The sequence below is a fragment of the Balaenoptera borealis genome, assembly GCF_965194805.1.
Source record: "Balaenoptera borealis genome assembly, chromosome: 12".
Classification (NCBI taxonomy): domain Eukaryota; kingdom Metazoa; phylum Chordata; class Mammalia; order Artiodactyla; family Balaenopteridae; genus Balaenoptera; species Balaenoptera borealis.
In genome coordinates, this window is record NC_138869.1 from 23,801,173 (window position 1) to 23,829,106 (window position 27,934).

Sequence of the window (27,934 nt, forward strand, 5' to 3'; positions counted from 1 at the left end):
CAAGTCAAGTTAAACATAGGACTGTATAAAATAGATCACACTTGTTCATTGACAGTTATTCACCTGTCTCTGCATTGCTCAAGGTCAATGCTGCCAGCTGCTTTTTATAGAGGGAAAGAATTGGCTACTGTTTCTCATTATGTCTTTTTAAATTTTAATGCCAGATTCTCAGCAAGACCTCATCCCACGTAACTCTGGGACATCAGCATGACATACCTCTGATCAGAAGGTAACCCATCCACCACCACGGGGGCCACCTTCTCCTCCAGGGACAAGTGAACTGTCCAGATTCACAGGGTGTGTACTTCTCAATAATGGCAGATTAAAATTAGTCTAGCTTTCACCTCTTCAGTTCAGTTCAGTACATATTCACTGAGCACCTGCAATTTGCCAGGCTTTGAGTGAGCCCTGGGAATATGGTCATGAACCAGCCAAACGTGGTCTGGCCTCACACAGCTTTGAATCAAGTGCAGGAATTCTTACCTCTTCTAAAGCCCTAAAGCCCTTTTGAAGTTTGGTGAAGCCTATGAACTCTTTCTTGGGATAATATTTTTAAATAGATTAAATACAGAGGGCTATAAAGAAAATCAATGATAATGAAATTATCTCTATAATTTAAAAATTGATGTAATAATATATGCGCGTCTTTATTAATGTATTAAATAAATTCTTGTGGGCTGTCTAGCGACTACCTTAATAGTGACGAGCATAAATATTTCACGAGATCAGCAATAACTGTAACGTGTTATGAAATATCTCTGCTCTACTGTTGACCAAGTCATAGCCAACTGCTGACACTCCTGTGTTTTGCTGCCTCCATCCACACTGGAAGGAAATGATGAATTTCAGTTTGAAGTTAATGAGAAAAAGATGTCATGTTTTTCCCCCAGTTAAGTCCATAACTGCCACCACCTCCCGGAATTTCTATCTATGGATCATTTGGAGGTCTGTCAAGTCAGGTTAAGAATTCCTGGTACTAGATTAGTTGATGGATTTGGTAATTCTACTATGCCATATCTGTATCTACATATCTATATAGAAATAAAATATAGTGCATGACAGATGTTGTGATCAGAGAGTGCAAGGCTATTGTAATATCTCATTGAGTCATGGGTGGAGGAAGGCTAGGACATTTGGAAGAAGTCTACTACTTCTATGTATGTTGGGATATAAAAGATAAGTAAAATTAAACCAGTGGAAGGAGTATAAGGAGAGGGAATTAAGTACTTATTCAGACAAAAGAAACCACCTATGCAAGCTCCATAAAGCAAAATAGAGCATGCAAGGGAGGGATGAGAGAAGTTTCCAGGGCAGGATTGTGGAATGGTGAGGCAGGTATGGCTGGGGAGGGTTAAGAGCTGAGACTTGAGTGGTGAAGATAACCAGGTCATAAGGGAAGGGAATCCACGCTAAGGCGTTTGGCCTTTATCCTAAGACTGGTGAGAACCCATTGTTGGCGTTTCGGAAGTGTGTTAATTTAGAAGATCACTTTGACTATTATGTAGAAAGGAGATCACGGGGTAAAAGGAAAGAGGCAAAGAGACAGTTGGAAGGCTGCTGAGCTAATCTGGTCACTGATTTGATGTGGGAGTGAGCAGGATTCTGGGTGTATGACGGCACCTTCACTGAAACTGAGATTTCAAAAAGAGATGCGAATTTAGGGCAAAGGAGAAATACTGAGCTTGGTTTTGAGCGTGGTCAATTTTCTGTGTCTGTGAGAAATTCTAGTGGCCATGACCAGCATGCAGTTGTATATCTGCATGGAATCTGATGCAAAGAAAGAAAATATGGGCTGGAGATGTAAATTAAAATAATCTTTTTCTTGTTGGAAACCAAACCAACATTCTAAAATTGGTGACAAACTATACTGAATCACATGTTATGCAATTATGTTTAAAAAACTACCATTTAATGCTATGTATCAGGCATAATAACATATAATCTATATGTGTTTTCTCAGTCTTTGAAAAATTGTATGATCTAGGTATATTTGTCCTAACTTCAAAGACAAGAAAATCAATACTAAGAGAGGCTAAATGCTTTATAGGTCATATGGTAAGTAAAAGACACAAATCAGGCCATCAGATGCCCAAACCCACGCTCTTAAACACTGTGTTCTAGGGATTCCCTAACTGTCCTCCATGAGAAAAAAGCATAACATTCCATTTACAGAAAAGACAATAGAAATTTCAAACTTTCTCTTTCTTTCTTCCTGAAAAGTCAACCAATTTCTACAAGGTTTTCTGCACATTTTTGTCTGAAGGCACAGATTACATCTAATAAAATCTTTTTATCCACTTCATTGGTTTGTGTTGTATGTACTCAGTACGTATGTATGAAATGAACGGAAATATGCGTTTCACCTGAGTTAGATTCACTAAGGAAGAAGAAATTGCATGAAAATTTTGTGAATTAGATAGAATTATGTTAGCTGCACGAGACATACACCCATAAACCTGGTTCAAACTTGTTTAAGGGGGAAGAATAGATTCATTCTCTTCAGGATGACTGGATCCATGTACTTTTCAAAGGATGTCACTAGATTTGGTCTCCGTCCTTCCTTTACTACGCTGGGCTTGTTACAAGTCTCCCCCCCTCCCCAAGTAGCTCCAGGTTGACATCTTAGATTCATTTCCAGGAAGAAGAGCTTCTTTATTCCAGGCATTCCAGTATGATTCTCTGAACTGCATCTCTTTGGTCTGGCTGGGATCATACACTCATTTTGAGCCAATCTCTGTGGCCAAGAGGAAAGACTCCAGTGTCTGGCCGGGTCTGAGTCACAGGTCCACCCTTCAAGTGTGGGCGAGGATGAGGGTCCTCCCAAAACCATAAGGGGATTATAGGGGTGGGACCTCCCCCCAAACACAGCCTCTGCTAATAGTAAAGGGAGGAATATGCGCTGGGCAGGCAACAAACAACAGATGTCCATTGCATTTGGCCACAGCAAAATAAGATTCTGGTTTGTCACAAAGAATGCAGTTTTCATATAAATATCTTTGTGTCTAGAGATAAGAATATTTCGACAACAGTAAGCTCCACAGTTAACTATTCAACCACCAGGTGTTATTTTACAAGAGTCACTTTGTGATTTTAACTTGAACGGAATAACACCACCAAGACATAAAATTTTAAGGGCACCTAACTGCAAAAAATGAAAACAACCATAAGCAATGTCATCTGGCCTCCTGTCAGGAATTTCTAAAGCTATGTACTCTGCGATTTAAAGAAAAAAAAAAAATCATTCCTGACACCAGTGGAACTTCTGTGCAAAGAATAAGTGACTAATCTTAGAGGAGAAGAAGAAAACTAGGTCTCATTATCTAAAATCTATTTGGTTCCTGGGTTCCATGAGTTATCACTGTGAGGAACACCCCCCATTATAGTTTTAGGCTAATAATTCTCTGTGTTTGAGGTAGGATAACTTTTGCTTTTTGGTGTATCCTCATAAACACCAATGACATACACAATTATGTAAATGTAACATTTAACAAAATAAGAACAAAATTCCATCCGTTAAAGATGAACTATAGCATTCTCAAGATGTGTGACAGTGTTAGTTTTGTCTACAAGTAAAGTAACAGCAAAAGGAAGAACAACTAGCAACCTAATTGAACTCATTAGACACATACCTTGTCATCATTAGCACTGTATTTCTGTAGTGCCAATATCGGGATGCCGGAGATGAGAGATGGCAAGACATTGTTTAAAGAAAAAGTTCATCTCACAACAAAGCAGAGCAAAATTAGATTAAGGCTTTTCTTCAGTGGTCTTTCCCCCCCTCCCCCCTTTTCTCCCTCTCCCTTTTTTGTTCTTGGTGCCTAGAGAGAGATCAATTAAAGAGGAACAATAGGAAGATGTCTTAGGAAACTGATGAACATAAATATTTCCAGATCAAGAGAGGGACATTAATAGGATGAAACTAACACTGAATACCTACTATGTGCATGGAATTTTGCAAGAAAAAAACCTTTTTATCTTAAAATAATTTTAGACTTACAAAAGAGTTGCAAAGAGAGTATAGAGGATTCCTGTTTGTTCCTTAGCCACCTTCTCTTTCTGTTACCATTTTACATAATCATAGAATGTTTAACAAAATTAAGAGATTAACTTCAGAACAACACTATTAATGAAAGTACAGACTTTATTTGAATTGCACCATTTTTTTTCCACTGATTTTTTTTTCTGTTCCAGGATGCAGTCAAGGATTCCACACTGCATTTTAGTACGATTCTTATAAATACTTGCATATCTGTCCTTGACTCTGCCTGACTTTCATACAAACTAAATAACAGAGCTTAAGATTCTTGGTGGCAGGATCTATGATATCAAATCCTGTAATTTTCTTATCCTTATACTTCCCACTTTGCTTATAAATCAATAAATTTAGGAATGATATTAGGAATATTTTTGCCTAAATATCTTTACCAATTAAAGAATTTTACATTCATACATTCAGAAATTTCTCCTTTAAAGAGTATGATATAGTCAGTTTCACAACCTGTATTGATCCAAAACTAGACAGTCAAGAAAATCAATACAGTACTGTAAGAAAACCACTAGTGTTTGATTAATTCAAAAGATAGGCATTTCTTTTCCAAGATTCTGAACAAACAAGAAGTGGTTAAGCAGGTCTTGTGGTCATTTGTAGCCAAACATCTATTCCCGCTTTTTGGTGTACCTCAATTTGTGTGTGTGTGTGTGTGTGGGGGGGGGGGGGTATTACCTCTTCCTCTCTGCAAAGATAGGTGGTGGAAGGGCAATTCCTTGTAATGGTTTCACACCGCAGAGGGTGAAGGATCACCTTCACCTTCCTTGCACCTGGCAAGAGATCAGCAGTACCTATAAGGCCTAAGCTCAACCAGCTGCAAACTGTTTCCCAGAACTTTGGATCTTCAGCAGATAATATAAGGATGAAAAGACCAACCAGAAGTCAACAGCCAGCTCACGATACTATTTCTACTATTAAACTCTGGTTCCTGCTGCCCAGTCCTCTCTTCTTACCCATTTCTAAGCCAAATTCTTTAGTTGCCCATTAATTCTGTGAGTCTCCACCTCAACTTTCCTTCCAATCAATTCCCTTTTACTTAGATTAACAGAATTGTTTTCTGTTGCTTGCAACCATGTGCTTTAGGTAAAACGTACAAGATATCCTCTCTGAGCATTACTAATTCCTCACATGATTAGAATGCTTTGAGGGGCGCCTGCCCACTTTCTTATCCAATCCTTCCTTTGCTTAAACCTCTGAATGTTTATAAGCCTGGAACCCAGTACTCCCCATTTAGTCATATTCATCACACTTATTTTTTGCTGTCTGATTTCTGCCCTAGACGACGCTCTCCATGCAAGCAGGGCCTTGGCCACCAGCATCTAGCACTGTAGCGGACATGCATGCTTACGAAAAACATCTCTCCTACTAAAGAGACACCCTTTACCACTATTCACGAGAAGTCCTATTTTAATTTCTGGTGAGGAGCCAACATATGTGTCCAACTTCAAATTAGCAAAAGCAGATACTATTTCACCAAATATTGAAGAAGGTCCCTTTAAAGGTGCCAGAAACGTTGCCGTCATGTACACTGGGAAGTTGTTTACCAGTTTTGATTTCGCCAACTAGGCCCATATTATTACTTGGCCTAGGATATTTTAGACGGAAACCACTTCCATATGCTTCGCTGAATCTCATGATAGATCATTAAAACTCTTAAGGGAGACGTTATTTTTCTCTAGAGTTAAGACGTATTCGGAATCATGGGCCTATACGTGAGGAAAAGCTACAGCCAACCAAAGCCATAACGACATTGTCTAGCAAACCAGCGTGATGTTTACAACAGGACTGAACGGGGCAGCTTTCAAAGCATTATCCATGTTTCTAGGCATCTACATGGAGAGCTCTGACAGCATGTCAGTTATCATTTTTGTAATACCGTGGATATAATTTATGGGAACTCAAATACAGAATAAACTGAGCACACGCTTCGGCCCAAAGTACTAATTTGTCTATTGCTGACAGTTTTGTATGTGTCTTAAGTAGAAATAAAGACATTCTAATTGAATAAACGTTTTCCCCTTGCTAACCGTGCCCTCTCAGGGTTAACAGCAAGCAAATGGAATAATGTAGAATCCTTGCAAAAGTAACCACAAATAAGACAACCATGGGGGAGAGGTGGGTTTCAGCTTTCCTGGTTGCCTGCCATCGAAGTTTGCTCATATGTGATTGATTGCCCTGGTGAGTAATACCAGTTGGCAGACATTAGTAACACTTTGTCTTACTTTTGGTACAGTTGTTAGCTTTTCTATGTTTAGCATGTTTTCATATTTTAATAAGAATTCTGAAGCTGTGTGTATATATATATTCAGCATTAGCCTGAAACTTGACACTTTTGATTCTGGGTAATTTATAGCTTCATCTGTATTTGACATAACTACAAGATGCTTTCAACATATGGAATTATGCTTGTAAAATTTAACCTTATTACGTTCCTTTTCCAGCCCCTGTGCATTTTTTATACACATTTTACTTTGCATTTTAAACATTTTGATTAGATATTGTTAGTGCAGTTGGCACGGTTTTGAAGGAGGCACGGAGGACGGGAGAAAAGCAGGGGATACTTGGAGTTGTTTTTTGGTTTTTTTTGACAATTCACCAGGAGGCTCCATTTCATTTATGAACCGAGATGGATGAGGTACCAGCCTGAAATTCTTTGTGACGTGGCCAACAACACGAGTACCAGGAATGTTTTTACCCCTGCACTAAAGTATCGGATGAGGTGTTGGAAACATGCAGGCTCTTCCAGGATTTTGTGTGGTGCACTTGCTCCCTTCTGGGAGTTGGAACATGTCCACCGAGCGAACCATGTGAAAGGCATGAGCCTTCAACAATGGTATGATGGAAATTCAAATAGGCAAGGACCTGTGCCAGGTTTGGGGAGTATTGTTTTAGGCTGACTTTAGCTCCAGCCAACGAGTGGCTTGGCTTGTGTACTTCAAGGCAGAAGTTGAAAATGGCTTATGGCTGTTTTGAAAATTCTGGGAGTTTCCAGATATTTAATAGAGCTCCCCCCATCTTCATCAGAAGATACTTCTAAGGACTATCTAGGAAATGGCACAAAATACCCCCAAGAATGGTTTTTAATGGCCCTGAATGGTTTTAATTCACAATGACAAACTACAATCAAACTTCAGTGGAGGATCATCCATTCTGTATTTGCTTATTTCCGTTTACTGCAACTGAGAAGTGCATTTTAAATGCTTTATTATGTTCTTTCTATGGAGTTCAGTTAACATTGCCTCAGGCCCATGAGTAGGGGAAACTTAGAGGTTTTTCTTAAACAAAAGAGAGGAGAGCTTGCTCCTGAAGCAGGTTTCCCAAGGTCATGGCTACTTCTAATTACAATTCTAATGAAACATAAGGAGATCTTCCCAGGAGATCATTACTTGGTAATTTTTCAACAATAGCTATACCGTCTTCTTCCCTATTTGGAAAATACAGAAAAATGGCCCATCAGAGTCCCTACCATAGATTTCAGTTTTATACTCGGTATTTCTGAATTCCTGATTAGTTCTCTGACAAGCAGCACATTTATATACAGTATGAAATATGAGCCTTATCTGTGCCTGGGTCTTAATTTAAAATTTGCATTATACAGTATTTATGTAGACCTTCTCTGCAACCTTTCAAGTACTCAAACAAATGATTCTCCATTAAAAGAGTTTATCTTGAAATATCTGTCTGAGCATTGTAAATAGCATGTTATGGATCACGCGTTTATTTAGACAAGTGAAATACAGCATCAAAAGCTATCGCTGAAAAACTAGGCCAATATGGGCATTAAAAATATAGCACCATATATCTTGGGCAAGAAAGTTCTCCAGATCCCACATGTGATGATGGGGAATATTTAGACTCTCTAGCAAAGATTACATGTTTCTTGATTCATCTCACAGCGCAAGTCTACTTCATTTGCAAAGTGATAACCTATTACCATAACTAAACCGCCTATTGCATGGAGGCTCAGAAATAAAATAAAAAGATTAGCCAGTTATCTTATTTACATATATTGAATTGCAGTAATACAGCCCGATCTCTGCCTCTCATTTGATTCTAATTAAAGCGTAGCAGAGAAACTGCAATCCACACAAGAGCTTATTTTAATAGTCAGAGCTGGCAAAGTCCCAATATCACAATGTAGCAATTAACAGCACGGCTGTATTTGCTATTCATGGTTTGATGTAAAAACTTGTTTATTAAGATGGGCTGGAGGCGCTGGTGTGCAATAGACCTGCATGTAATTAGATTCCAATTATTTGTCTGTTTCTGATATTGTAAACTGGCACTTAGCACATCAGTTAAATTGACACACGGCGCTGCATGGTTTACTCGGTAATTAAAACATGTTCTGTTAATTAGATGATGACCACTTTATTTCAGGGCTCTTGTGTTTGGGTTTTCTAGTGTGCTCTGTTTGTATCATGAGCCACCAGACGCTCCTCTAATGAGTCCTTGTTTTGTTTCAATTACCACCTGCTGTTCAAAAGCAATGCTTGTTTTAACTAAACAAAATTAATGCTTGTCTCTTCCTTTGTAAGAACTTAAACGTTAGACAAATTAATACGCTTATTATCGAAGTGCTGAGCTCTGGTTTTAAAGACTGCTAAGGCAATTAGAAGAAAGTTATAAAATGTTGTAGAGTGCAGCATAAATATTGTTTAGCGTATTAAGAGGCATTACAAACAATGAAATATTTGCTGGAGTTGAAAGGGAGCAGAGACACTTAGCCTCCCCACCCCCAAATTAAATTAGCTCTTGCAATTTACAAAGGGATATCCAGAAACTAAAGATACTAGGGACTTCGGAAGAGAAGGAACTGAATGAAGTTAGACATGAAGGCAGGTGGAACGGCTATATATAAATCCATGAATGATATTGGATCACCCTGGATGGTTTCCAAGACTATGTGTTTGCTGCATGTTCTCTTACATGATATGCATTGTTTCCATGCTAAACAATCAACGGAACTGTGTCTTAAAACGTTTACGGCAAACCCTATCAGGAAAGCCAACTCTGCATTTTCTAGGATGTTAGGGCTTGTCCTATTAACTAAGCCTCTTATTCCACAGCCATCTCCACATCAGCGCTCCTCCCATGGAACCACCAGAGCACATTTCATCTTTACAACACTTCCACAGCCCTTCCCATCCCAGCAGCTTCTCACTGCATACCATGACATCATGACTACTCCTCCTGTCTGGAGTTGACGATTGTGATGGGACAAGGGTGGGAGCAAAGGATGACCACTTATTTCCCAGAATACCTTCCTCATCCAATCTGCAGAACTCATTAACGACGCCAATAAAGCGATGTCAGGCAAGTAAACCACGGTTTGAGAAGCTACACTGAACAGATCAGGCATTTTTGGAAAGGCGTGCAAAACCACCAGTTCGGCCCCTGCCACTGGCACCAACCAGCTAAGTCAGTCGCTAGGGGGTTGTCCTATAGAAGACAGCTAAAAGCAAGATAACTTTAGTTTTGCTCCAGTGTACTCTTTTGCATGTTGCAATTCAGGGTTATTCAGGGTTCATGTCTATGCATTTTAGAGTTAACATCTGTCATCTTCAGGAACACACACAAGCAAATCTAGAATGGTGTATTCACAATGTATTTTCCTGGAAAGGTATTTTAGTTCCAAGGCAAATCATGTTCTCCTGCTGAGAGAATTGGTTTTGTTCTTACAGGCATATTCTAGAATTTGAAATATCGTTTACACCAGATATTCAACAACAGCAATACTACAACATGGAATGCAAACCTGAATTTGTGAACATCAGCCCCCAAGACCCCGGCCCCATCAATGAAGGTGATATGCTTGTGCACAAAAACTAAATGCCGCACTTCCTCCAGGAACTTTAAATGAAAAAAAAATTCACATTAGCTGATTTCTATACCTTAGGGGTACATTTCCAAAGCAATGGGCGGCAAGTGAGCTGCAAGACTTCTATTGATATTAATGGCAGTCGCAGAGCTAAATCACTGAGCACTGCTTGGCAAACTTACTCCTTCATGCTGCAGTTGCCTTAAATTAATATTTTACAGAGACCTAAAGTAATTAGACTGTGTCTTACTAAATGCCCCATTTACTCATTAGAGATTTCAAAATGCATCTTTTGCTGCAGGCCCACGGGGGCACATTAACTACTCTAAAGTATATAAATGACTTCATCGGGACCTTTTAAAAAATACTGGTGCAAGGGAGGGGATAGGCTCTCCACTGGTGACCAGTAACATTGGCCCGTTAAGGTACCCCACACTGTTGGGATGCAAGGGACATGATTTGATCACGGCTACCCAGATCCAGGAAGCAATCAGGTATTTTTCAACCATGTCTCATGCATACGTTTAACATGTAAGCCCTAATTAGTATCCTTGCGGTGGACATGTGCTGTTTTTGGCCTCCCAGGGTCTTGGCCTAATTTTCTCTTTGGGTTCTTCTCTTTGCTCATTTACACTGAGGGAAGTTGACTCCACTGTCAGTTCTGGAGTGAGAAGGTCAGGTTGAGCCCACCCCTCTTGGCTACAGGGATTGGTTCACAGAAGAGCATCTTAACCAGGATGGTCCAATCCCCGAAAGCAAGGATGCTTATTTAATAGTTGAAGAAAGAAATATTTACTTTTCTGTTGGATGGGGGCCTGGAGGGAAGTAACCCCAATAATTGCTGGCTGAAATCTCTGACTACATCTTTTGAGCAAGGGCCAACCCATAGGAAGCAGAGGCAATAAATATAACTGGATCAAATCATGTGACTTATATCAAGTCACGTCTGAAGTCAGTGCTACTCCTAGATTTATGTGGACCATTATCTCCTCTACTCCCTTCACCGCCATTGTTTTTGTTTTGTTTTAGCATCTAAGCCAGTGATGGGTGGATTTTTTCACTTGCACGTAGAAAAATTCCCAACTGATACAACCCAACTTTTCTCATCACATCATCAGGCTATTTTACCCATTCAGGTCATGAATCTCAAGAGGAGAGTCCCTAAGAGCAGATTCTTTTAGGGGTCCAGGATGGATTTCAGAAGATGAATCAATTCCCTGAAATCATAAGCAGTGTTTTATGCTATGTATATTTTTCTGGGGAGTCAAAATTATTGTCAAAATGTTCCCATCTCAAGAAAGTTTAAGAATTCCTGTTACTGGTAGCAAAAGTCCTGGAAGGTCAGCAAAGAGAGGCACAATTAACATGAAGGAAGATTTTGTATGAAAGTGTCATTTTTGTCTGACCTCAAAAATTCAAGAGAATGCATAGGGGTTCTCTGACGAAACCTGCATAGCTGAAAGCTAGAGCTTTTTAGAAACTGGAATTGTTTGTCCTGGAGGATAAACGACTCAAATTGGGATTGCACATGAATGGTGTTTTTTGAAAAAGCCTTAATGATTAGCTTGTTTCAGACTTTGCTGCATCTATGTATGTATGATGTGTATAGAATATATTACATATATATTTCCTACATAAGGCCACACCAAAAAGTCTACAGCAAGAAACAGGTATTTATAGTACATGTTGCACTTGAAGGAACGTATAGTCTCAACTTCAAATGCACTTAGAAAAGGAGTACAGAACCCCTAGGCTCTGCACTCAGAGAATTAAACTAGAACAAGACTTGAAAATGGTTGTTATACCACAGACCTGGAGGATAAGTCTACTATATCATCCTTCCATCTTCTTTCAGACGTTCATCAACATCCGTTTCACCTGATCTAAGTGAAAGTAGGTCCCTGCTACTCAGTGATGATAGTACAAGAAAAGCAAAGCAAAACTAAACTAAACATAAAAACAAAATAAAACCAATCCTGCTAAACTTCCCATCACATACACTTTGGAATTCTGCCTAATTATGTGCCGAAGTCATTGAAAGCATGGGCTCCGGAGCCAGACTGTGAATTCAAATTCTGACTCTACCAATTTCTACCTATGAGACTTTGAACACGGGAATTTACATGTCTGTAGCTTTCCTCATCATCTGGAAAGTAATAATAGGCTCAACGATATGAAATGGCTTGACATTCATCTGTATTTAGAAAATGGGTAGTTTTGTATGCTTTAGACCCATATCGCTACTGTATTAATTTCCCAGGGCTGCTGTAACAAAGTACCAAAAACTGGGTAGCTTAAAATAGCGGGAATTTATTCTCTCATGGTTCTGGAAATTTGAAGTCCAAAATCAAGGTGTCTGCAGAGCCATGAGCCCTCTGAAGGCCCTAGGGAAGAACCCTTCCTTGCCTCTTCCTAGCTTCTGGTGGTTGCTGGGAACACTTGGCACTCCCTGGCTTGTAGCTGCATCATTTCAATCTCTGCCTCTATCTCCACATGGCTGTGCGTGGTTCTGTGTCTGAGTCTCTGTGTTTCTCCTTACAAGGCAACCACCCTAATCCAGTATGACCTCATCTTGATTACATCTACAAAACCCTATTTCCAAATAGGGTCACATTCACAAGTACTGGGGTTTAGGACTTAAACATATCTTTTTGGGGGATATAATTGAACCCACAACACTATCATAGGGTTATTATGAGGATTAAAGAAACTAATCGATGTAAAGTGTTTTGAGTAGTGCCTGGCACATAGTAAGTACTCAGTAAAGCCCAACTATTGTTGTTTTAATTATTTCATCCTATCATTTGATAAAGCTCTGCCTCTCTTAGATCCTGGATACCTCCCCAGCTATCCTAAGATTGAACGAGCTGCTTTTCTTTCCTATCTTCTCAAGGTTATTCCTTAAGTACCCGTACTGACCCAACTGTATAATCTCTCATTGTAAAGATTTTAAAACGATTTAGCCACAGAATTCTTTCTTCAAAGGAAACGTTATTGGAAGACCAATTCTCAAACCAGATGAAAGGGGAATCGCTCTTTGAGAAGAAGGCGGGAACTCACAAATTGATATTTTAACTCCCTCATCCCTGTTGCTCTACACCCCTCCCCCAGTGGCCCCTGAGACGCTTCTTTGGAATATACAAGGGTCAGAAAACTACTCCTCAGTCATAAACAAGTTCATTCCAAGCACGTGGGAAGAGGTGGTCTTTGGACTCTTCCCCCACTCCGTTTCGGCATCCCTCCTCCCCATCCACCCCCTTGCTCTCCCCCAGCTACTATGCCCCAACCTGGCCAAGGAAGCAAAGGTTGTCACTCTGGGCAGAATCTAGGATATTGACTGTGCCATATTCATTAGTGTTACTCATACTACTGGTTCTGTAACAAGGCCATGTTTATCACACAAGCCTGTGCTTTTATGCACTGGACTTTGCTTGGGATTTCCCTAGCAATGATCATACACAAGAGAAAGATTTCCAAGATCTAGAAACAGCTGTGCAGAGAGGGGTAGCCTTGCTCAGACCTTGGGGCCAGGTTATGTGCTTTTGTGCCCCTTTATCAAAAGTCTGCACGTTGGGCACTGTCTCAGTCCATTCCGGCTGCTATAACAAAATACCACAGGCTGGGAGCTTGTAAACAACAGAAATTTATTTCTCATAGTTCTAGAGGCTGAGAAGTCTAAGATCAAGGTGCCAACATGGTCATGTTCTGGTGAAAGCCCTCCTCTTGGTTCCTAGCTGACACCTTCTTGCTGTGTCCTCACATGGTGGGAGAGGGGAAAGAACTCTGTGGGATCTCTTTTATGTGAACACTAATCCCATTCATGAGGGCTCCACCCTCATGACCTAATCATCTCCCAAAGGCCCCAGCTCCTAATACCATCTCAATGGGCATTAAGATTTCAACATATCAGATCTGTGGAGACAAACATTCAAGCCATAGCAGGCACTTAGGACGAAGCCCAGCTAACATAATGATGGCAGTCTTTCTCATTTGGCTATTGTTCCTTGCATATAAATCTCCTGTGGGAATCTCTGGGGAGGAGGGATAATTACCAGGCTTGAGTTGGAACAGTCCTGTGAGGACAAGCCAAATGTTGTCAACTCTCTTTAAAGAATCCTTCCGCCCTTCTCTTCTAAATGAAATCTGGGTTTCCCCAGGGGATACAACTTTTACCATAGGATTCTCTTGGGTAGGAAGCTTGTTTTCCAGGATCCTGAGGACCTCGTATCCACGGCAGGTTTAAGCTGCCATTAGGACTCACTGTTTGTTACACATTCTTACCTGTCAACTCATTCAGAAAGACCCACCATGTTCTAAGGTCTTTCCTCCCTCTCTGTTTTGTTCTCATCTTTCTTCTCATACTCATCCTCATTCTTACCCCCAAATTCCTGTTCACTGCTAAGTTAGACAAGTTGAGTTATAGCTTTGTCTCCCTCTTCCTTTTTCTGGCCATGTGCTCAGGGATATCTTCTCCAAACAAAAGTGGTCACAAGCTAAACCCTGATGTGTATTAGTCAGGGATTTCCAGAGAAACAAAACCAGTAGGATGAGTATATTTATAGAAAGAGATTCATTATAAGGAACTGGCTCAAGTCATTATGGAGGCTGAGAAACACTGATCTGTGGTTGGCAAGCTGGCGACCCTAGATTCCAATCTGAGTCCAAAGGCCTGAGGACCAGGAGGGCCGATGGAAGTTCCAGTCCAAAAGCCAGCAGCAGGCTCAAGAACCAAGAAGAGCAGATGTTTCAGGATGAGTCTGAAAGCAGGAAAAGACTGATGTTCCAGCTCAAGGCAGGTCAGCTCAAGGAGGAATTCTTTCTTACTTGTGTGAGGTCAGCCTTTTTCTCTAATTAGGCTTTCAACTGATTTTATGAGGGCCACTCACATTAAGGAGGGCAATCTACTTTACTCAGCCTTTTACTGATTTAAATGTTAGTTTCATCCAGAAACACCCTCACAGATATACCCAGAATAATGTTTGACACAATATCTGGGTACCTTGTGGTTCAGTCACGTTGACACATAAAATTAATCACCACTAAGATGGCTCTCTCCTCTGAGAGAATTTCTATAGACAGCTCTTACATTTATTGTTACTTGTCACTTTCCTTACATTATTTTAACAGTTTTCTACTTGGTTTCCCATTACCAATTGCTTTTTACCAGTTCTTTCTCCATATAACTGGCAGACTAAACTTTCTTTAAAAGCTGACCAAATCCCACCTCTTTCCTGTCTACTTCACCCTACTCCTCACAATAAAAAAAATTCAAAATTCTTCATTTGACATACAGATCCATCCCCAAATTAGCCCACTATACTTTTTTTTAGCCATACTTTCCATTCTTCCTGCCCTCCTGTCGTATTGAATTCATTAAATTTTTCCTTAGAAGCCCTTCCGGTACTTTACTCTCAAAGTCATCTTTCCATTCACCTAGAATACTCTTATTCCTCTTGCTTACCTGCACATCTGTCCTAAACTACTTGTTCTATTTGCTGTGTTTATAAAACATGTTCTTCATAGCATTATAATGAAACTTCCAACTTTTAGTCCGTTTGTATATCTCTCCCTTCCACTAGCCCATCATTTCCCAAAATATGTACCTGACAATGGTACCCCCTGAAAAAAAGGATTTCCTATTAAAAAATTGAAAAATGTATATATTATATTCCCTTGTAGGAATTTTGTAATGTATATGCTAGAGATTCTAAGAAATTCGTCAGAAGACTATTTAACTTAGTCTAATTTAATATTTGATTAGTTTATCCTAAGTGTGATTTATTTTGCACTTATACTGGCTGGGGGTTTATTGAGCTTCTTGGATCTGTGGGATAAAAATTTTCACTTCATTTGGAAAAAATTCAATATCATTTCTTCAAATGTTTTTTTGCTCTAATCTCTCTTTTAGAACTCCAATTACACCACTTGGTACTTTCCCATAGTTCACTGATGCTCTCTATGTGTAGGTAATTTTTTCAACCTCTGCCTGCCCCTGGCTTCAGTTTGAATACTTTTTACTGACCAGTCTTTCTTTCTTTCTTCCTTGGTGTCTAATCTGCTACCAAGCTTCTCCTATGAACTTTAAAAAGTAAGAGATATTGTAGTTTTTTGGTGCTAGAATTTTCATTTGGTTCTCTGGAAGGTTTCCATTTTCTCGCCAGAAATACCCTCATTATATCCACCTTCTCCTATAAATCATTTCATGTATTTACAAGAGTTATTTAAAGCCTTTGCTAGCTTCAATAATTGGGGCATCTATTGACCTGCTTCTATTGACTATGTTTTCCTTTGATTATATATCACATTTTCTTACTTTTCATATCTCATAATTTAAAATTTCTTACTTGATTATATAAAATGTAAAGAGTTTGAAAGATGAAAGGTCCTGAGAACAAAATTGTTGCTCTTCTCCTTCTCTCCTTGTAGAGAATCAAAGTGGAATGTTCCACTCTCCTAACCAAGTGTGGGGACTTCAAGAGACTTGCTTGTAGAGATGGTGTGTATCTTCAGGAAGGAAGACAGGGAGTCCACTCTCTGGTTGAACATTTGCTTGTATGTTCCCTTGGCTGATCTGACTTGCTGTCCTTTTGAGTGTCACAAAATGAATAGGAGAGAGACAACAAAGAGAGGACAGCAATGAACCAGCCTATACTGCTATGTGCAATGCAAAAAGAACATGTGAGTTTTGTGTAGGTCAGGTGGACCAACCAGGCTTGCACTGCCTTGTCATCTTATGCCCCCAAAGGGTTGCCCGCCAAGAGGCTGGGGGTGGGGACTTAGGGTGGAAACTGAGGTGGGAGGAGACTGAGGCATCAGAAGAGCTTAGGCCACATTGGGGAACTCTCAGTGAGGAGGACTCCTGTAGAGCTTTCTGGATAACTCATACATGGGTACCACTGATCCTTAAGGGATAGGACAGGAAACCAGTACAGGGCACACTCGAAAGTTAAGGATTATTTCATGACTGTAGTACCCCATCAGGGTTCGGACTGCTTAATCAACTAGTTATATTTAAGGTTCTCTCTCCAATGATGAGCTATAAGCCAGGGCTTGTGCCTGTCTTGCCTGTTGCCTACTGCAGCGCCTTGCACATAGTGGGTGCTCAGTGTGTTCCAAAAATACGTCTTGAATAAATGAACAAATGACACAGAGTGTCCCTACTTTTCCCTATACCCTCTCTTCACTTTATTTTTATCCCTAACACTGATCACATCTGACACATTATATGCTTATCTATGCACTTGGCAACTGCTTACCTTCCCCACAGAATGCAAGCCCTATGAAGACAGGGGAAGAGGGCTCTGTTTTGTTCACTGTGTGTCCCCAGGCCCTAGAAGAGTTCCTAGCACCTAGTATGTGCTCGGTAAACATTTTTTTGAATGAGTGGTTTGCTGTATGCCACATTCAGAACATAGACAGTGGTGGTGGGATAGCTAAAAAGATAGTGTCATGGCAAACATGTGATGTATATTTTGATAGTGCAGATAAAATTGAGGCAGGAGAGAATTTTTATGCTAAAATAGATTTTGAAAACAAATTTTAAAGCTACTCGAAAGGACCTTTCTTTATAAAAAAAAAAAAAATTCCTTACATTTCAACATGTATCTTTCAATGGTCACCTTTGCTCAAATCTTTTAAAATTTGTTATAATTTTAATAACACATTCTATGCCAAGGATAAAGAAAGAAACAATTTCTGATTGATAGGATTATAATCTAAGAGGTTAGCTGAAGACTAAATATTTTAAAAACCAGTTGAAAAGACATGTGAATACTGGCTAACATGAGGCTTCATATAGTAATTACTGAATATACTTAAGCAGATATAGTGAATATTAGGTTTGGAAAGAAGACTTTTAAAAAAGGGTTTAAATGCAAAATGAAACAATCATATTGAAACTAGAGAACTGTTTTAATCTAATAATGTACTTGTGATATATATTTTGCTTAGTATATTTCTTGACTTACAGCCTTCGTCCATCTTGCTAATAGGAAGGGTACCAAACGATAAGCTAGTAGTTTGTGACTGTCAGAATGATCTAGTTTTAGAGTATCTGTAAACTGAGCTTTGGCTGACCTCTACCAGGGTCACAGTCAGTCACATCAAGAACAATGCAGCTAGTCTACAAATGTCTGTCTGCTAGAGAGGAAAAAGAGAGGTGTTAGGCTTTTGCCTTATGATTTTGACCTTTATGTACAATAACAAATACCTCCCGTATAAGCAATCGACAGTGTTGTGAGCCCATGAGCTGGCCCTTTACTTCTGTTTATCATCATCTGATTAAGCTACAACCATCCTTGAGGGTCAGAAGGTAGGATCAAGGCAAAAGCACCAGTCTTAACACTATGTTTCTTTTAATCAAAGATAGTGGGTAAATGGAAGAAAACATCTTTGATATTTCATTTGATAGTCCTTAGCCCCTTAGTGATAAACCTTAAGCCAACACTGCGATTTCAGGAACACCTATTTTAATAATCACACTTCCCAAAAACACGCACTCTGACGTCAGTAAGGTGTTTTGTTTTACCACGCAGGAAATTAACCAGAAATAGAATCTCCAAGTGGCAACTTCTACAGTAATAGATTTTGATGAATATTTTTTCAGAATGTTCTGCTGATGCCTGACATCATAATGAATCATGCCAGATTACATCAATCATGTCATGTCACTTAAAAAAAAAAACAAACCCAAACCATGATGTGTCTGGTAAAGATGGAGTTGTAATAGGCCACAGTTAGGAGGAATCCATTTTTAGAAAGAAAAATATACAGTAAATACTCAATATGTAGTGCCCAATTACCAAATTAAGAAAGGCTTTAAAATTCTCTCTGAAAAGCAGACAGAGGACAATTTCATATTTGATTTTTTAAGATGAGATGTATACTAAGAAAAAAAGGATCATCTAGAAACAAGTATTTTAAATCATATGTACTACCAATTCACAAATTCAGATTGATTGGGACCATTCTCAAAACATGGTTCAATTCTCTCCAACATGAACACAATTCTTAGCTTACCAACCAGCTGGAGCCCGTAGAAACATTCTCATGTAGAAGATAGTGGGCACCAAATAATCATCACTTGGAGGTAGGATACAGGTAGGACGGGGAAGATGAAATTATCCTGAAAGGTTCTATATCACCCATAAAGTTCCCAGGGAAGGTCTCTGTTTGACTCACTTTAAGTGATATTTCTGTAGGATGTCAATGCTCTCAGAATCAAGAAGTGTTTCCTTCTAAGTCTTCCCTTCAATGGTTATTTAACTCTCTTTCCTTGAAATAGAGTTTCTGTCCCTTATAGAAACAGAATGGCATCTACTATATCATACATATTTTTTGGAGATGCAAAACTTGCATCTTTTATTCTTCTTTAAAATTATTTTCAAACTGCTTTATCCTCAGGTAAAATTTAATAATAATTTAATCCTAATAAAATTTTAATATAAAACAGAGCAAAACTGCTCAGGTTGAAGGGAGTATAGGTGGTCCTCAAATCCTTCTTACAGGAAATATTCAATTGCCCCAGTCAAGTCTACAAAGAATATGTAATATGTAGTATGACAACTATTGTTTCATCTACCTTTGCATACCCAGAACCAATTCCTAATATTAGTAGTTTTTGTTACTCTTTTCTGTCCCCCCACCTACATTTTCATATGTGGAGCCTAAAACTGAAAAGTCTTGAAAAAAATCATACTGAAATTCTGGTGCAAGAAAATGAATTCCGTGGATGAACAACCTGATTAAGTTTAGCGTGAGTGGCCTCTTCTTTATATTGCAAATATATTTCTTAATACCTTTAGGGACATAAATCTCTCCATTGGTATTTCTTTGTTTCTCAAATATGTGATTAGGTGAAAGCTTTTGGAAGTTTATGAAACATTTTTTCTATGTTTTTCAAACTCTAAGCTAATACCTCAAATTCTAGGATTTTATACATGGTTGCAACCATCCTGATATATGTAGAAAGGAGAATAAAAAAGAGAAAAGCAACCTATGGGGTGTTAATTTGACACACACAAAAAGAGGTCTGCAGATACAGGGGGAGTGCTGTAGAGTGGTGGGGTTCAATGTGAGATCTATAGTCAGTCTACCTGGAGTTCAAATCCTCACACTAGTGGTAGACCTTTGGTAAACTAGTTTATCTCGCAAAACCTGCTTTTCATATGTAAAATGAGAATATTAATAGTGTCTGCCAGTTGGAGTTATCGTGAGGAGAAAATGACACAGCACACATAAGACATTTAACATGGAAACCTCACTCTCAGCAGATACTCACATGCCATCTATGTTGTGTACTTTGGGAAAACAATTGTCTACTGTAGTTTTTGCATGCCACTTTACATTTTTTAAGTCTGAAGGATATTATGAAATATTTTTTCTAATCTTTCTTAACATGAAAGAAATCAATCTTAGTCATAGAATTTTATGAGAGGATCCAATACTCTACCAACAAGGATTAATATTCTCATTCACAACTTGTAGAAATATAGGCAGACAGGCAATGTAGTTTGATTGCAAGTCATGGTTAGAAAATGCCTGATTCTTCATACCTCTCCTTTTAACCACTAGAAAATATTTACTCTGCAAAAGACTTCTTCCTCGTGATTGGATCTCTTGCAGCTTTGACCTTTGGGCATTGACCGGTATATATTTGGCTCTTCTTCAAATGACTGGAATAAATTCTTGGCTGAAACAGAAAGTTGGAGAAACCAGAAATCCTTCATGGTGAACTGTGGCCTTGAGCCCTTGTAAAACTTCTCAAAAAGCATCACAAACAATTTACCACCTGTTCTCACTTGCCTGCTTCATGAAAACCGTTGGTGTGTTGGGCAGTTGCGGGTAGCTGGGGACGGATGATTTACAAAGAGCTGCTTCCCCTACCCAAGTTTTGCAGCATGTGAGAACAAGTCACATGGGAAGGACAGAATGTTGTCTGCTTGGATGACGGTTGGCCATTGCCAGGGAAACTGCTCCCTTGGCAACTGTGGTCAGTACATCTGTCTAGCTGCATTTCTAAGACTTACATAGTCCCTACCATGGAAAATATGTTTTAAAACACAAACACATATGAAAAAAACAAATAAAAAATTATGGAGCTGATAAGGAATTCTTTGCTTTTATGGCAAAGTACTTTGGATGGAGTGATGGTGGTGTTCAGCAGAATACATTTAGGGGTGTTAACTCATAAATGGAAAACAAAATGTCCCCAATCTAAGCTAGCTCATAAAACAAAACAAATCTAAACCAGATAATCATTGGGTTTATTAGTCACAACACACACGGGTTTAAGGCTTCACAGAAGTGTTTGTAGGGAGATTACTTGAAACACTGAGCACTCCCAAATACAGTTAAACTAAAGTTTATATAACTCTGTCTTAAAGAGAGATGTGGTCAAGAAGGAGGGAGATAAAGTCAAAGATTCATTTGGGGAGAGGGCAGAATGTTAAGATCTAGCAAAAATTAAGAAAATCAATTCTGAATTAAAAATCTAAGATGGTAGAAAATACGGTTCCATTTAAAAACACTTGATTTATTCACAGATCTTCAGGAGTACAATAATGCAATATGTGAAGAATGCCTACATAGAACTGCCATTGGCTTTGAGAGGTTAGAGAGAGTGAAATTTTGCACTTAAAAAACTAAAAATAGGGGACTTCCCTGGCGGTCCAGTAGTTAAGACTTTGCCTTCCAATGCGGAGGGTGCAGGTTCCATCCCTGGTTGGGGAGCTAAGACCCCACATGCCTCGGGGCCATAAAACCAAAAAACATAAAACAGAAGCAATATTGTAACAAATTCCATAAAAGACTTTTAAAAAAATGGTCCACATTAAAAAAAAAAAAAAAACCCTAAAAATAGAGGTTCCTTAAAAAACTAAAAATAGAGCTACCATATGATCCAGCAATACCACTCCTGGGCATATATCTGAAGAAAACCATAATTCAAAAAGATACATGCACCCCTATGTTCACTGAAGCACTACTTACAATTAGCAAAGACATGGAAGCAACCTAAATGCCCATCAACAGATGAATGGATAAAGACAATGTGTTACATATATACAATGGAATATCACTCAGCCATAAAAAAGAATGAAATAATGCCATTTGCAGCAACATGGATGGACCTAGAGATTGTCATATTGAGTGAAGTAAGTCAGACAAAGAAAGACAAATGTCATATGATATCATTTATATGGGGAATCTAAAAAAAGGTTACAAATGAACTTATCTGCAAAACAGAAATAGAGTTACAAATGTAGAAAGCAAACTTATGGGTACCAGGGGGTAAGGGGCAGGGGATAAATTGGGAGATTGGGATTGACATATACACACTACTATATATAAAATAGATAACTAAAAAGGACCTACTGTATAACACAGGGAACTCTACTCAGTACTCTGTAATGGCCTATATGGGAAAAAATCTAAAAAAGAGTGAATATATGCATATGTATAACTGATTCACTTTGCTGTACACCTGAAACTAACACAACATTGTAAATCAACTATACTCCAATAAAAATTGTTTTAAAAAATACATAAATTTAAGGAAATAAATCCCGCCCCCAAAAAGTTTAAGAATAGAAACAATACATTACCTATATGAATTTTGCAGAAAGTTTACTGTTTCTATGAAAATAATTTGTGAATTATAATTAACATGGTGAATAAGAGCTTCATTGAAAACTTAATTTGAAGAATTTATACCATGAAGGATGGGTGTAAATTCCATAGGAGTGTCCATTACAATTAAACAGGTATATTAACATAAAAGGCTAAAGAAAGGAAGAAGAGATACGTAACGTTAGCTGTAGTTTATATTCTGAGAACATCAGGCAATATTAGGGAATTGAGATAAGCTGCTGGGTTATGTTTTCACATGTACAAAACAATAAATGTATTTAACAAATTATTATTATTATTATTTTTAATAGTCTACAGCACTCAGTATTCCCAAGCAGTCTCCCATTTAAGTACTAACCAGGCCGACCTGATCCTGCTTAGCTTCTGAGATCAGATGAGATTGGGTGCATTCAGGGTGATATGGCCACAGACAGAAACTAACAGATTCTTGATGTACTTTTCCACACCTTAATGGGAAGCATTTTAACATGCTGTTGACCAAGCAGTGATCTTGACAGGGTGATCGTCACCTGTGCTTGCTCACGAAAACTCTTTGCATGAGAGAGTGTCAGAAGCTTGGAAGAAAGTTTTGGGGAATAATAGTGGAACATTCTTTTAGGGATGCTAATGTTCATGATGGCACAGAAGATGAAAGTATATGGAAAAACACAAACATCAACAACTGCGTCAAACATGAATTCAGAAGAGTTTGACTATAAATATGCAGAAATTTTAGGAAGACTTGAACCAATTTATTTTACTTATGTTTTACTTTTTCTGTTTGCACAGTGTGAAATATGATAAAAAATGTGTCTAAGTCTAAAACTGTTCTTTTGGTAAGTACAGAATAAAAATTCTAGGTGATAAGAAAGCATTGCATTATAGTTTAAGCAGCACTGTTTTTTCTTTCTTAGTGGTAAATCAAAAATGGCGCATTTTACAATTGACAGTATCTTAGATTCAATGAAATATGGGACTAAGTTTGGACCACACCCTTCATTGTCTGAGAAGTGAAGCACAAAAAGAGTGAGAGGAACTGAGATGAAAATACTGACCAAGAAGGATACTACCCACCTCTCTTCTCCTCCCCAACAAATGGAAAAAAGCAAAGATAATAAGAGGTTTTCACTGAATTGCTGATTAGTAAAGACAAAAGCACAAAGTTGGTGAGCATTTCTCTATGGCAAAGCATGTCACAATTAAACAAATGATTAAATCGATTTCATAGATGAACCTGGTGTTTAATCTTAGTTTGCCTCTGTCACTTAATCTGAAATCCAATTTCATGTCTGCTTTGTACATCAAAGAGCAACACAGGTCCATGCTACATATTTTCTCAAAGGAAAAAATTAAATTAAAAGAGAAAAACTTTCCCAAATAGTAAGGTTGATGTAGATGCATTCGGTAGAGTATCACTAAATTTGGCAGTTCTATAGAGCAAGTTGATTTTCTCCCAGATAACTTATTCTTCAAGAATATCTTCAATGTCAAGCCTAAAAAGTTGTCTTTACAATACTGCCAGTCACTGATTGTACATGTTCTCTTTCAACTGATTTATCTATCAGGGTCTTTATGTGTCTGTTGATTAAAAAGTCAACCCCGGGCTTCCCCAGTGGCGCAGTGGTTGAGAATCTGCCTGCTAATGCAGGGGACACGGGTTCGAGCCCTGGTCTGGGAAGATCCCACATGCCGTGGAGCAACTAGGCCCGTGAGCCACAACTACCGAGCCTGCGCGCGTCTGGAGCCTGTGCTCCGCAACAAGAGAGGCCACGATAGTGAGAGGCCCGCGCACCGCGATGAAGAGTGGTCCCCGCTTGCCGCAACTAGAGAAAGCCCTCGCACAGAAACGAAGACCCAACACAGCCAAAAATAAATAAATAAATTTATTAAAAAAAAAAAAAAAGTCAACCCCACATACTTTTCGTTTTACTGATCTATTTGACAGAATCTGAGGGAAACATTGAAGGAGAGGATCCTGCTTCCATAGTTACATCACTCTGTTTGAGAGTCCATTGAAATTCAGCAATAGATAAGACCAACTCCAACTTTATAGTGTAACTTCCATTTTGTGGAAAGCTATTTTCATTTTGGCACATTAACTAGTACAATATGAAAATGAAAAATCTGAAAGTGAATATGAAAATCTTTATACCCTCCAGCTGATTCTTCAAAGTTCATTTTCAAAATGTACTTGTTTGGAGAATCTGTGCAGTAGGAAAACTGTATTTACCAAACCATGTAGCACATTCCTAGACAGACACAATACCACGAAATCAGTCCATTCAATGTTGGCACTTGCCTTCCTTGAGAGTTTGGTTTTGAGCACTGTTCTCCTTTTCTCACTGATAATATAATTTTTGGAGTATCCAGGAACTACTGGCAAATTTTAGTTATACCTAATTGTAGCAGGAACAAAACCATGTGAGGCACAAAGAAGGCCCCATTTCCCAGCCTGCCTTGCAATCCAGTGGGATCAGGTGACTATATTCTGGCCAAGAGAATGTGGACAGAACTCATACATCCACTTCTGAGCCTCAGCCTTCTATTTCTTTGCTTGTTGGATGATCGATATCAAAAATCCAGGGAGGACTCTGAGATTTAATGAAAGGATGAGCAGTAGGAGGAAGTAGCCTGGGTCCATGTGTGTCTCTGGGGGCAGAGCAAGGCCCCATTCCCAATTCACATATGACTATGCCAAGAGTAAAACATCAACCCTTGCTGTGTCAAATCGCTGAAATGCTGGGCCTGTTTGTTACAGCAGCTAGGGTTACTTAACCTGACTAGAAAAAATAATATAATAGAGAAGTCCCCAACTATATCCCTTAGGAGCTCCATCAGACATATTATAATATAGCTATATGGCCTTTGTAATACGGGAGAACATAATCAAAATGTTCAGTAACAGTTCTGGACATTCATTCCCTCACTTCGGAAATATTTTGGGGTACCTGTGCTTACTGGGATAAGTGCGGGGGATGGAATAATGAACTAAATAGACATGGTGCTTTTCCTCACGAAGCTTATAGACCAGAAGGTAGATATTAGGCAATGGATCATACATACAAATGTACGATTGCAACCATGATCATTTCCATGACATGAGAATCATGATCTTATCAGACACAAAAATAGAGGTATTTGCCTTAATCTGGGAGGTGCCCATGAGGAAGGATTCCATATTAGGGGGACAGATATGCAATTACTATGTGGAATTCAGACAGTATGAGGCAACATGAAAGAGGGCCAGATTAGGTGTAGGAGGGAGAATGAAGAGCATTAGTATAAACCAAGCCTGCATGAGAATGCAGGGCCAAACCAGACTAGAGTAAGTATTTTCCTCTTTGCTCAGATACTAAATGATCAGATTTGCCTTCTGTCCTTTGATAAAGGCCGCTCTGGCTACACTGTAGAAAAATGGATTGAACATGAACATGTACCTATATTTACATGAACAGCGTATGTGACAATATAAACATCACATATCAATATATGGATACCCCAGAAATAAAAAGAAATATAAAAACAGTTCAGCACTGGAAATGCTTTTGAGACTGGGTGGTTGTTTTGGTAAATTTTAGTTACTTTTAATTTTATGCCCCCCTGCCCCCGACCTTTAAAGCAATTACAGATCACCTAGTAGTTCAATCTGGTAAATTTGAAACAGGAGACGCTTGCCTTAGGCCACTGAGAACATCCAAGGTAAACCAAATTGCAGCAATCTATGAGGCTGGTTGGAGTGACAATTTTGTCTTCAGTGACTCTAGCACCCAATGCCCTTGTGAAACCTACAAGTCACTCATCCATACCAGCCACCGAGAGGGACTCCCTGTAAGAGGCATTGGTGTTCCCCAACTCTCATTACTGGGACGACATTATGGCATTTCAATTTCTCCACAGAACTTACGAAGGTTTATGCTCCAAACAGGAAGGAGAAAGATGTCTTCAGCCTCCCTGATTTACACAGATTTCTAGCATGGATGGCCATCTTTCTTAGATTATCTCCCAATCATTGAGAGAATTATATGCTGATGTCTCCAATCTTTTATCCTGATTTTTTTTCCTCTCTGTATATGAAAACCACCGCTATAGAGGATTACAATTAGATAATCATCTTGAGATGTTCCCTGTCAGATTCTGGGCCTCAATCTGATTTCTTGCCCTTGTGATTCAGGCAGCGGAGCCTGGCAATCACACCTTACCAAACACATAAACATCAGAGCAGGTTCATACTGGCCCTCTCTCCTCCATACATGGGAAAAAGATCTGGGTGCCCAGCTCCTTGTTGCTTTTCATTTTTAGATACACTACACCTTTCCAGAAGCAATGTCTACAAGGAATGCTAAATAGGCCCCCCTGCATTGAGATGCATCTAAAAGATGTTGTTTCCCTGTAAGAAAGGATGATTAATTCCAAGTAGCTATTTTCTAAGGTACAACTGTAAACCTTCAAAGTCAGGGTGTTAATTTGGTGATATTAACTTTTGAGTCACTTGAGTAGTCAGTTTAGGAAGCAACAATTCTCTTAAAACTCTTATAATTACATTTGGACAAGTTTGCGCGTAGGACCGCAAGTCCACCAGCTTATTATAACCATGGCGCGTTTCACACACCATCTTCATTATCTTGTGCTAAAGAAGAGAGCACACACTCTTCTGTGGGTAATTTTAGATTGGCCACTGACACACTCCGCAGTGTTTATAAAGAAAACAAAACTTGGATGTTGGCCCTTTTAATTATAACTGGCAGAATCGCTACACCCAAAAATCACATAATCTCTTCATCATATTATATCTTTGAAGACATCTGCTTACAAAGCAGTAACAAGGAACTCGGAATCTAAAAACAAACTTTGTACTAGATTGATTGGTTTGGCGAGCCATGCTTCTAAAGTACTGGCGGATTCTGAAAGATGTATTCCTGAACTTCAAGAAAAGCTTAAAATATGCTACCATGGAGCTACATCAAATTGTCCTTGGTCTGGACAGGCGGATTAGAGCCTGTTATTAGGATGCCTGTTGTTGCTAAGGAAAGTCAACTGGCCCAATGGAAGATGCCATAAATTTCACGAGCCATTCCTGTTGTTCCACAGTTTCCAAATAAATGCCTAGCTAATAAAACTTTTTGATAAGTTCAGGGCACTATTTCACCTGAGAAATCATCACCCTCAAGGTGCTATTTTCTAGGTGTTTTATATAATATTTTGAGGACAGTTGAGAACACTAGACATTCCACCAAAGGATGAAAGCTGATCTATGACATCATCTCAACTATTCATCAAACATGTGCCTATTTTCACATGATTTTGGACATGATCTGAGCTCATCTTTGAGTTATTACCCTGTGATCCTTGTTACTTACCTTAGGGCAGATCATCTTACAGCTCGCAGAGTTCCTAAACTCACGATACTGTAACCTGAAAGATAAAATGGTAAAATTACT

At 38.9% G+C, this 27,934-nt stretch overlaps 1 long non-coding RNA gene across 1 annotated transcript in view; it reads right to left on the reverse strand.

Annotated features, from left to right (window-relative positions):
• Positions 1-27,934, reverse strand: part of LOC309607563 — a 736,883-nt gene that overhangs the window by 24,761 nt on the left and 684,188 nt on the right. Inside the window, exon 7 of the long non-coding RNA XR_014232447.1 lies at positions 1-27,908. This exon is cut by the window's left edge and continues 24,761 nt beyond it. This is a non-coding gene — a long non-coding RNA (uncharacterized lncRNA). The remainder of the gene's footprint in view (positions 27,909-27,934) is intronic.